The 12,776-nt window shown below is 44.0% G+C and overlaps 1 protein-coding gene across 6 annotated transcripts in view; it reads right to left on the bottom strand.

Annotated features, from left to right (window-relative positions):
• Positions 1–12,776, bottom strand: part of MAP3K13 (mitogen-activated protein kinase kinase kinase 13) — a 69,784-nt gene that overhangs the window by 33,370 nt on the left and 23,638 nt on the right. For 4 of the 6 annotated variants that reach the window (XM_061636522.1, XM_061636527.1, XM_061636524.1 and 1 more), the window contains one exon: positions 10,302–10,447. The exons of the other annotated variants lie outside the window; for them this stretch is intronic. The gene's annotated coding sequence lies outside the window, so the exon portion shown is untranslated. The remainder of the gene's footprint in view (positions 1–10,301; positions 10,448–12,776) is intronic. 6 annotated transcript variants of the gene reach the window in all.

The following is a 12,776-nucleotide window of genomic DNA, read 5'->3' as shown; positions in this document are numbered from 1 at the left end:
GAAATCCTGACCTCTGCAGACCACAAGACAGAGGAGAGATACAACACCCTCTGTCAAGAACCTATCTGGAGAGATTAACAAGATGCCAAGCTTCACATTTTTTCACAACAGCTGTATTTGAGAAGCTAGTCACAGATAAAAAAAACTACTATTAAGCAGTTGCAGTAATATTAATTATCCATAAATAAGCAGAAAGTTTTTCCCCATGACAAAACAATGGATTTATATTAATTTTATAATAATGAAAATTTGACATGCAGTTTGAAATGCAGTTTTTTTTTTTTGTTTTTTTTACTTTTTGTTGGTGTGTTGATGCAATTTGAGATGAATGGGTGCCTGATTATATGAATGTATGTTTGTTTATATGCTGTATATATGGCTGTATATATAGCTGTTTTTATACGTTTAATTGTCGTATATTTTAGTTGTATTATGTGCTTCAGAGAGAGTTTTATCCATCAGGCGGGGAGACTTGAGGGGGCCCCAATTGCCGTAGTGACGGGCAAAGGAAGGTATGGCGCTGTGAGAAGGACGTGCCAGGTAAGGGGAACGCGGTCCAGACATGTTGTGGCTGTGCCTTGTTCCGGTCCTTCCCACACCCGCAAGGTCGTTGGTAGTCCTATCAGCCAACTCTCAGATCTCCAGTTGCTGTTATTAAATGCCAGATCGGTATATAATAAAACCTCCCTCGTCCACGATTTGATTGTGGATGAGGCAGCCGATCTGGCATGTATAACCGAGACCTGGGTGGGTGAGCAGGGAGGAGTTGGTCTCTCTCAGCTCTGCCCACCGGGGTACCTGGTCCAGCATCATGGTAGATCTGAGGGTCGGGGAGGTGGGGTTGCTGTCGTCTATAAGAGTTCCATCTCACTCACCAAGCACCATGTTCATTCAGTTACTGGCCTGGAGTGTTTACACCTTGTGTTGGGCCAGAGGGACAGGCTGGGAATCCTTTTGGTGTACCGCCCACCTTGCTGCCCAATGGCTTCCCTAACTGAGCTGGCGGAAGTGGTCTCGGATATATTGTTGAGGTCCCCCAGACTAATAGTACTGGGGGATTTCAACATTCATGCCGAGACCACTTTGTCTGGCGCGGCTCAGGACTTCATGGCTTCCATGACAGCCATGGGGCTGTCTCAATATGTTAGTGGTCCAACACATGTATCGGGGCACACTCTAGACCTTGTTTTTGCTACTGAGCATGGGGAAAGTGATCTGGATGTGGGGAGTTTTACAACACTCCCTTTGTCATGGACAGACCACTGCTTGCTGAAGTTTAGACTTTCAGTAACCTCTTCCCTCTGCAAGGGTGGGGGACTTATTAAAATGGTCCGCCCCCGGAGACTAATGGATCCTGAAGGTTTTCAAAGGGCTCTGGGGGATTTTCCGGCTGATAGGACTGGCGCTCCTGCTGAAGCCCTGGTCGCTCTGTGGAATACGGAGATGACCCGGGCTGTAAACACGATCGCTCCTGCACGCCCTCTCCTGTGTAGAGCTCATACAGCTCCATGGTATACTCCGGAGCTGAGAGCGATGAAGCAAGATAGGAGGAGGCTTGAGCGGAAATGGAGACGAACTCCCGACGGATACAATTATGCGCTGGTTAGTGCTTCGACTAAGCTCTATGTAGGAGCAGTGAAGGCAGCTAAAAAACATCATTTTGCTGCCACTATTAAATCATCTCTTTGCCGCCCAGCGGAGCTCTTTCGAGTTGTCCGGGGGCTTCTCCATTCAAACCCTCCGGACAGGGTGGAATCATCGGAGGCCCGCTGTAATCAGTTTGCCGATCACTTCCAGAATAAGATCTCATGTATCCGCCGGGACCTAGACTCTCAAGTTATAGCAGTAGATCCTAGTGAGGTGTCCGGAGCACAGTCTTGTCCTGTTTTGTTGGATGAGCTTCAGTTGGTTCAACTCGAGGACGTGGACAAGGTGCTTGGACAGGTACGTGCAACCACTTCGGTACTGGATCCTTGCCCCTCCTGGCTGATAAAAACTAGCAGGAATGGAACAGGTAGCTGGGCCAAGGAAGTGATAAATGCCTCTTTACGAGAGGGAGTGGTCCCGGGCTGTCTGAAAGAGGCAGTGGTGAGACCACTCCTGAAAAAGCCTTCCTTGGACCCAGACAATTTTAACAGCTACAGGCCAGTGGCGAATGTTCCATTCCTGGGCAAGGTCTTGGAACGGGTGGTTGCTGGCCAGCTCCAGGCGCTATTGGATGAAACTGATTATCTAGATCCATTTCAATCGGGTTTTAGGCCCGGTTTTGGCACTGAGACAGCCTTGGTCGCCCTGTACGATGACCTATGTCGGGAAAGAGACAGAGGGAGTGTAACTCTGTTGATTCTCCTTGATCTCTCAGCGGCTTTTGATACCATCGACCATGGTATCCTTCTGGAGAGGCTCGCGGAGTTGGGAGTTGGAGGTACTGCTTGGCAGTGGTTCCGCTCCTATTTGGCGGGTCGTCTCCAGAAGGTAGTGCTTGGGGAACATTGCTCGACACCGCGGGCACTCCAATATGGGGTCCCGCAGGGGTCAGTTTTGTCCCCCCTGCTTTTTAATATCTACATGAAGCCGTTGGGAGAGGTCATCAGGAGTTTTGGAGTGCGTTGTCATCAGTATGCTGATGACACGCAGCTCTACTTCTCCTTTTCATCTTCTTCAGGTGAGGCTGTCGATTTGCTGAACCGTTGCCTGGCCTCGACAATGGACTGGATGAGAGTTAACAAACTGAAGCTCAATCCAGACAAGACTGAGATGCTGTTGGTGGACGGGTTCTCTGATCGGATGGTGGATATATACCCTGTCCTGGACGGGGTTACACTCCCCCTAAAGGACCGGGTTCGTAGTCTGGGAGTCTTTTTAGACTCTTCCCTCTCACTTGAGGCTCAAGTAGCCTCGGTGGTTAGGAATGCGTTTTACCAACTTCGGTTGGTAGCCCAGCTACGTCCCTATTTGAGTAAAGAGGACCTTACATCAGTGGTACATGCTCTGGTAACCTCACGTTTGGATTACTGTAATGCGCTTTACGTAGGGCTACCTTTGAAGACAGTTCGGAAGCTACAACTAGTGCAAAATGCGGCAGCCAGATTGCTGACAAGGACCAAGCGGTCCGAGCATATAACACCTGTTCTGGCCAGCTTGCACTGGTTGCCAATATGTTTCCGGGCTAGATTCAAAGTGTTGGTATTAACCTATAAAGCCTTATACGGTGCGGGACCACGATACCTTGCGGAACGCCTCTTCCGATATGAACCGGCCCGTGCACTACGTTCTGCTACGAAGGCCCTCCTCCGGGTTCCAACTCACAGGGAGGCCCGGAGGGTGATGACAAGATCTAGGGCCTTCTCAGTGGTGGCCCCCGAACTATGGAACAGTCTCCCTGAGGAAGTACGCCTGGCGCCGACTCTGCTTTCCTTCCGGCGCCAGGTCAAAACCTTCCTATTCTCTGAAGCATTTTAAGTTACATTGATCTAATTTTAATAATGTTTATTGTATTGTTGATTGTATTTTAATATTATTTTGTTATTCATTGTATTTTTATACTATTTTATGTTCACCGCCCAGAGAGCTATCGCTAGTCGGGCGGTATATAAATTTAATAAATAAATAAAATAAATAAATAAATGGTACAGTCATGTGCACCCAGAGGGTAGGAACTAAGTAACAAAGAGAACCAGATAATAAGGGAATAGGTGTCCCAGTGGACAGAAATGGCAAGATGTATTTTTCCAAACATGGCAATTGGTTTTTTTATGCTCACCTTTTATTCTAGGCACAATGTCAAAAACACAGCTTTACAAGTATTTCCAATTTCAGCAATAAACCCAGGAAAATTCTATGCTGTAACTTGACATAGGATCATTTAAAATGAAGTAGGGTCAGAACTATTACGTTCAAGGCATTTGCCCGATACTGTTTTGTTCACTTACAATACTTATTTTTTGCAATCAGTTTCTGTAAGAGTAAGATGCATTGCCTTTCCTTATGAACCCTCACTGATTTCAATAGCAAGCTGTGCAATCAAATCCCAGCAAGGATATCATACGTTAGTCTTCAGCAAATAGAAACAGATGGGACTAATTTTGCAGTATAATGATCTATGCAAAGAATAGAGCCTAACTACAGGATTTTTTTTTAGTTTTAGATGCTGAAAGAAGCTATTCCCATTTCTATGGATGTATTTAATTATTACACTTCTCATTAATAGCTAAATTATTCCCACATTCACCCAAACTATACTGACATTTTACATTTTATTAAAAAGCTGCACCAGCAGACATGACTACTTTTTCATAATGGGGTGGAAAGGGGAGAGGCCTGCTGTTTTGAAATCAGTTGCAATTATTTCCCTTGATATTCATAATCTCTGCCTTTTCAGATAGCCATAAAAATTCATCTTCTCCTGTTTAAAAAAAGAGAGGAAAGAACAATTACACAACCTCCAAAACAGCATATGAAACATGTCTATGTTTGCTCTAGAAAGAAGTAAATGGGCAAACACCTGCCAAAACAGAAATGTTCTTGGATTTAACATGGTATCTTTCAGCATTTTTTCTAGTCCACTCACACCCCAAATGCACCATCCATCTGCTCCTCCGGAATAAATGGCAGGAAGGTAACATCGGTCATTTTGCAAACACAACCCCTTGAAGGAAGATAGATTTTGTTAATATACTTACAGAGATGGATAATTTCTACAATCCTGCTCCACTTTCTTATGTTATGATGTGGATGGCAAAAATAACCCAAAACAAAACCCTAATCTGCTATGTAAAATGCAGCAGGGAAATTCCACCCACACAATCCTGCAACCTCGCTGCAAAGGAGAACACAGAAGCTACTGACGTCACAGATTCATGAATGGATGTTTAAGGAGCTCTTTCAGGTTTCTGAACGGAGCCTGCTGTGGTGTGTGCTTTGAATTAGGGGGGGGGGAGAGAAGAGTCAGGTAGGACAACCAATCAGAAATAGGCAACTACAGCTTGCCTTTCTTCAGAGGAATCTCATCACAAAACAAGCAGATGCCACCAATCAAACCCCTGCAACACAGCATCAAAGGGTTGTGATGCAGACCCTGCCAGCTGGGAGGGGTGTGGGGCAAGTGGAACGGATGATAATGAAAACAGTGCTAATGTGTGAAGTGAATATTAGAACAGTGTGTAGAAAAGCTGCAACACACAACTGCTCTACTTTCATTATATGATGTACATATATAAAACAAAGACACTTCCCTGAATAGATCTTGTATCACAAATCTATCAAATATCAACCATCTGCTATAGCAAATTAGTATATTTATTAACCAAAGACCAACATTGTTCATTTTAAAAAAAACGTTATGGCATAATACCATGACACTGGGGGCTGAGTCCAGACTTTGTCATGCTGAGAGTAGACACACTGAATGAGTCTAACTTATATCCATTGGTTTCAGTGGATCAACTCTAAGCGTAACTAAAATCCAATCCCAAGTTAACAATTACAATCTATGCACAAGTTTTGAATATATAAAAGAAAATAATACAGAACTGTATGTCAACTAAAGGAAACTTCATAAATATAGAAAAACCTACAACTTTGTTTTGAAAATGGCAGTTCCTCTCAAAAACATTATTATATGCAATATTATATGATGGATGAAACCCACAAAACATAAATATTGTCCAGATCCCAAACTTGCAGTACAACAGCCCCTATGTATATATGCACAACTCTCTCATTAGTCTCTGGGGAAAAAAGGGAAAAGGGAAAAAAGGGAAAGTATTTTATTTCTGAACTTTGTAGCCAAGACATCTCTTCACAATCACAAAACGGATTTAAGATTAAGAAACAAAGCAATTCCTTGAAGTTCACTAACTTGCTATAACATCCTCTCTAACCAAAAGAAACATTTAGCTTCAAATTGAGGAAACATACAGGTATAAACTAGAACTCAGAATTTAAACTTTTAGGCAGATATTATGCTATTTAAAGCTGCAAACACGTGTTTCCTTAACTACACCGACTTTTCTAGAAATTCACTAACAGGCAAAAAAACCTAGCTCTGTGTGTGTGTGCGCGCGCATGTGTGCCTTCAAGTTGATTACAGTAGGGCCCCGCTTTACGGCATTCTGTTTTCCGGCATTCCACTGATGCAGCAGCTTTCAATTAGGGGAAATTTCCTGTTTTAAAGCCGATTTTGCGCTTTTGCAGCATTTTGCGGCATTTTCGCATCATTTTCGCGCGATGTGACCCATTACAGTCAATGGGTTCCGCTTTATGGCGGGGGCCTGATCTTTAACCCGCTGTATAAGCGGGGCCCTAGTGTACAACTTATGTCGACCCTATGAATCAGCGGCCTCCAATAGTATCTGTCATGAATCACCCCGTTCAGATCTTGTAAATTCAGATCTGTCGCTTCCTTTTTGGAATCAACCCATCTCTTGTTGGTCTTCCTCTTTTTCTACTCCCTTCTGTTTTTCCCAGGATTATTGTCTTTTCTAGTGAATCATGTCTTCTCATGATGTGTCCAAAGTGAGAGAACCTCAGTTTCATCATTTTAGCTTCCAGTGATAGTTCTGGTTTAATTTGTTCTAACACCCAATTATTTGTCTTTTTCGCGGTCCATGGTATCCGCAAAGTTCTCCTCCAACACCACATTTCAACTGAATTGATTTTTCTCTTATCCACTTTCTGAGATATTGTACTGCCCTACAAATTTGTAAAAATGCAAACACAATTTGGGTAGGTCTTTCACAGTCCAATCCACTTCCTATGTAGCTTGGAAGAATTTTTAATCTGGGAGGTAAGAAATGTGAATCTGTGCAAGTTTGCTGAGAATGGATTTGCACACTTATTGAGTTCAGTGGGATTTACTCTCCTGCAATCATACTTAGGATAGGTGAAACTGACCACAGGAGAGGGGGAGGGGAGGGGGAGGGGAGGAAGAAGGGCTGAAGGGAGGAGGATAATGGGAGCAGATGGGAAGGGGAGGGAGGAGGGCAGGTTTGATCATTTGCACGCTTATTGAGTTCAGTGGGATTTACTCCCATAAAATCATGCTTAGGATAAGTGAAACTGACCCTGGGGGGGGAGAAGAAGGAGGGAGGGAGGGAGGGCTGGAGTGGGCAGGGGGGGAGGAAGAAGAGGGGAGGGGAGGAAGAGGGGAGGGGAAGGGAAGGAGACAGGGGGAAGGGAAAGGCAGGTCTGTTCATTTGCATGTTCATTGTGTTCAGTGGGATTTACTCCTGTGCAATCATGACCATGGGGGAGGAAGGGGAGGGAAGGGAAAGGGAGGGGAGGAGACTGGGTGGACGGGCATTGGACAAAGGGAAAGCCCCTTTCCTTTCCAAAAGCCCCTTTCCTTTCCAAAAGAAAAACACTGAACAATATCATTGTTTTTCAGGGTTTCCCCCACCTTTTTATTCTAGAGCAGGCACATGTAGTCTCCCATCCAAATTTAAATCAAAGCTGTCCCTGGTCACATCCACACCAGACCTTTATTTCACTTTAGACAGTCATGGCTTCCCCCAAAGAATCCTGAGAAATGTAGTTTGTGAAGGGTCCTGAGGGTTCCTCCGAGACACCCTATTCCCTTCACAGAACTACAATCCCTAGAAGAGGGGATGACTGTTAAACCACTTTGCCCACTGGAGCTCTGTCAGGGGATTAGGAGTCTCGTAACAACTCTCAGCACTCTTCACAAACTATACTTCCCAGGATTCTTTGGGGGAAGCCATGACTGTCTAAACTGAAATAAATGTCTGGCATGGGTATGGCCACCTGATTAGCCAAGCCAAACAGCTGTGAATCTGACTTTTAGAACACTGGTAGTGGTTCTTACTCAGCATGCCTGCGCTTATTACTCCAATATTAAATTTCTTAAATTAATTAAAAATCAGCCAGGCACTTTTCAAACTTTTTAACTGCAGAAGATGAAGGTCAGAGTATGGGGCAAGGTCAGTAATAGGATTACAGGTACTCTGTGAACATGGCTGATTTTTAATTAATTTCAACAAATTAATCAACAACTCTGATAGAAAAAAGTCCAACAGGGGTCTGGGGTTTCCCCCCCTTATTTTACACTTTGAACTCTTGATTCTATCTGAGTATTTTGCGTATCACCATGAAAACCTAGAGGGTTGTTAAGCAAGCGTTTTTGAGTTCAGGACTATCAGTTTTGTAAGGTTTTGTTTTGAAGTGAGTTTATGGGAAGCAACAGAATGGCATGGGGGTATTTTCAATTTAACATTGTGGAATATGAAAAATCCATACTGGCTATAGAATACAGCCACTCTTGTGGCTGAATAATAATTCCAGTAATATTCATCTGCGAATCTTCCAACAATTTGTTTAAAATCTGAAGCTTGATCATTGTTTTAATCTCTTCCTCCGGGACAAAGGAAGAAAATATAACCAAGTCTAGTAATAAAAATGAGGTTGCTGCATATTATAAATCACATCTCAATGAGTATCACAGCATTACCACTTTCCCATTTACATTACTTTTCCCATTTATATTAAATCCATAAGGAAGTACCATATACTTCTAACTTCTCCTCAGTAAAAGGGTCACATGCCTCTTGAACACCCTCTTCGCTACCCAACAAAGTATAAGTGAGGTTCTGCTTCATAAATCAGAATCCTGATCTCAAGTGCTCTGAGGCACAAGCAACTTCAGGCCTTTACTGCCTGACAAACAGCTGAAGAACATGTTGAGACACTATCTCTGCAGAGTATGGAATACCCCAGTTCACCACACTACCAGCACCCAGTCACTTAAGCTACAACACTTTAAACCACGTTTTAGTGAATCAAAGGGAATTTTACTAGGCAGAACAGAAAGGGAGAAATGTTTACTTATTTAGAAATATTACAAAAAATCAAGTCTCTCTCTCACAGCTTCATTCTTTTCACGTATGTCATGTCAGCAGGGCATGTGGGCCTTTAAGAGAACATACAACTTTTGAGATATTTGTTTCTTCATGAAGATCAAAGAGTACATTGAGTAGGTTGTACGAGATGCTGCTAGAATTAGACACAAGCCCAAATATTTATTAAGTAAAATAGGAAAGAGACTGCATATAAATATTCCATGGTTAGTTGGAAAAGGATTTGGAATTCAGTACCACAGATTACTTTAAGTATGAATCTTAAGGAGTGCTTTTATAAGCTGCTATTTAGATCATACATTTACTGAAAAATTGAGTGTTTTTGTTGTGTGCTGAGACTTGAAGGTGCAGGGCAATGTACAACCATATGAAGTTTTGGATATTGCTCTCAGGTCCCGCTTGCAGGCTTCCCAGAGATACCCAGTTGGCCACTTTGCAACCAGGATGCTGGACTAAACAGGCCTTTGGCCTGATCCAGCAGGAGTCGACGCCTACTGAAGACTTTCCTCTTCCAACAAGCCTTTTACCTTATCCCAATCTGCATCTTACTGGAATTATTTTTAAGATGCTTTGTTTTTAAGATGTTTTTAATGCTATATCATCAGTTTGCTACCCTGGGCTCCCCTTGGGACAGGTAGGATTTAAATTTAATTAATTTAGTAGCAGCAGCAGTAGACGTAGTAGTAGCAGCAGCAGCAGCCGCCTCCGCCTGGTTGCTACTTCCTGGGAATTATATTTTTGTATGAGCATGACGCAAGACATCACTCTCCTGTCTTAATTTTCCACACCATCACAGAGATTGTGATGCTGAGGATAGGTGAAGCTGACCACGGGAGGGAGGGAGGAGAAGAGGGAGGAAGGGAGGGAGGGCTAGAGTGGGCAGGGGAGAAGGAATTGAAATTGTCTCTTACCCTGTTCCTCCTGAGAGGAAGTCAGCCTCTCAATTCATGCCTAATATTTAATGGGAGATCTTGCCACTTCCTCTCATTTCCAAAGACCAGCTGAATGAAAAAATGGTCCCACATTCCACTGAGTCCTCTGGAACTCAGGAAAAGTGTAGGGTCAATTACTTCACACTACGCTTTGGACTCCTTACAAATGACAAGAGAGATTCTCACCATTTCTGAATGTTTTCCAGCCTGGTGCAAACTGAATAGCTAACTGCTAGCAGGCAAGAAGACTCTGGAGCATTATGTTAGCACAGGCCCTCACACTTCACACATTAAATGTTAAAAAAAAGACTATGTGAAGTGAACGTTTTTTTAAAATTAGGAATACAAATACATATAACCCCAATTTTGAAAACAGAGGTCACAGTCCTTGGGGGCGGGGAGTCACACTTTGGTAACAAAAGTGAAAAGAGCAAGCTACTGTAATTCCTGTCTATTAATATTATTTCCAATCTAAAGCTAAGGTTCATTTGGATACCTGATCGTTGTTCCAGGCACAGCAATATCCCATGTCCTCTTGTCAGGCTGTGCATTGACTTGCTTTTCAGGGAATATAAACCAAGCTGACACTCAGTGCAGATTCAAAATGTAAGAATAAGACAATCCATTGCTGGATTCTTTTGTCTGAAAATAGCCAAACAAAAAAAGACTAATGAGTTTTTTTAAAAATAAAGGCTTGGCTATACTACACCAGACTCTGCAAATACTTTTCACATGGTCTTCCAAAGAGAATAGAATCCAAGGGATTCCCTACATAAAAAAATATGAAATCAATCTCATAGAATACAACTATAATGTTCACATTATAGAAATTTCTATATACTTTAAATCAGTACATCTGTTTTAGAAAAACCTGTTGTCCTCATAAAGCAATGTGAAATACACAAGCTCAATATCTCATTGGCTCTGTTCTGACATAATTCCAAACTATGGTTTGGCATCACACAACAAACCTTGGGCTTGTACACTCCCTCCTCCCTCATGCACTCAAATCCCTCCTGCACTTCCTCGTTCTGGACAAACCATGGTTTGTTTGGGTCAGGTGAAATGACAAAATATGTTTTGCCAAGAAACAGAAAATGCAAGATGCAATCTGAGTGTGTATGGAACAGGGAGAGGGCAGGAAAGGGAGGGTACAGGCTCAACCATGTTACACTAAACCATGCTTTGGCAGTACATCTGAACTGAACCAATATCTCTATGACTCCCACACCATCACCATATTTTAAATTAAGGACATATTGATCCGGTTCACATATAATGCTAAGCCAAACAATGACTTTGTGCGCACATGCAGGTTTCCAGAGAGGAGATGGCCACTCCGCTCTTCCTCTGGTACTCTGCAGCTCATGGCTTTAGCTCATGGTTTATCTGGAGTGTGAAAATTCACTACACCAAACCATGGCTCAGCTCACAGCAGCGCAGCAGGAACAGAACCAGAGGAAGAGCAAAGTAGCCACAAGCTCCTCTCTGGGATTCCATACTCCTACACATTCATGCTAAGCCATGGTTTGGCTTAGCATTAAATGTGAACTGAGACATAATCAGATTCTGAGAAAACAGTGTCAGGTTTTCAGAATCTAAGGAAAGTACCACCTATGGAATCAGCTCTGGAGACACGCAGGTGCATTTCTGAAAAGGACAGAAGAGCATAGCCTTGTTCTGATTTCGTGGATGAGTTTCAGTTGGTGCAGCTTGAGGACGTTGACAAGGTGCTTGGACAGGTTCATGTAACCACTTCTGTGCTGGATCCTTGCCCTTCTTGGCTAATAAAAGCTAGCAGGGATGGAACAGCCGGCTGGGCCAGGGAGGTGATTAATGCCTCTCTGTGAGAGGGGGTGGTCCCTGGCTGCCTGAAAGAGGCAGTAGTGAGACCACTCCTGAAGAGACCCTCCCTGGACCCAGAAAATCTTAATAGCTATAGGACGGTAGCAAATGTTCCATTCCTGGGCAAGGTCCTTGAGTGAGTGGTTGCAGGCCAGCTCCAGACACTCTTGGATGAGACCGATTATCTGGATCCATTCCAGTCGGGTTTCAGGCCTGGTTTTGGCACAGAAACAGCCTTAGTTGCCCTGTATGATGACCTTTGTCGGGAATGAGACAGAGGGAGTGTGACTCTGCTGATTCTCCTTGAGCTCTCAGCGGCTTTCGATACCATCAACCATGGTATCCTTCTGGGGAGACCGGCTGAGTTGGGAGTGGGAGGTACTGCATTGCAATGGTTCCGCTCCTACTTGGCAGGTCACCTCCAAAAGGTGGTGCTTGGGGAACATTGCTCGGCACCCTGGACTCTCCAGTATGGGGTTCCGCAGGGGTCAGTTCTGTCCCCCATGCTGTTCAACATCTACATGACACAGTTGGGTGTGGTCATCCGGAGCTTTGGAGTGCGTTGCCATCAGTATGCTGATGACACGCAGCTCTATTTCTCCTTTTCATCCTCTTCAGGTGAGGCTGTCAATGTGCTGAACCGGTGCCTGACTGCGACAATGGACTGGATGAGGGCTAATAAACTGAGGCTCAATCCAGACAAGACTGAGATGCTGCTAGTGGGTGGTTCTTCTGACCAGATGGTGGAGGTCCAACATGTCCTGGATGGGGTTCCACTACCCCTGAAAGAGCAGGTTCGTAGCTTGGGGGTTCTCCTAGAATCATCTCTGTCACTTGAGGCTCAGGTAGCCTCGGTGGCACGGAGTGCCTTCTACCAACTTCAGTTGGTGGCCCAACTACGTCCCTATCTGGACAGGGATAAACTGGCTTCAGTTGTCCATGCTCTGGTAACCTCCAGATTAGATTAGTGCAATGCACTCTACGTGGGGCTGCCTTTGAAGACGGTTCGGAAACTGCAGCTTGTGCAAAATGCAGCGGCCAGATTGGTAACAGGGACCAGACGGTCCAAACATATAAAACCGATTCTGGCCCGCTTGCATTGGCTGCCTGTTTCCGAGCTCGATTC

Source organism: Rhineura floridana, chromosome 7 (assembly GCF_030035675.1).
Source record: "Rhineura floridana isolate rRhiFlo1 chromosome 7, rRhiFlo1.hap2, whole genome shotgun sequence".
Classification (NCBI taxonomy): domain Eukaryota; kingdom Metazoa; phylum Chordata; class Lepidosauria; order Squamata; family Rhineuridae; genus Rhineura; species Rhineura floridana.
The sequence above is the reverse complement of the archived record's forward strand: the minus strand, read 5'-3'. Positions and strand labels throughout refer to the sequence as shown.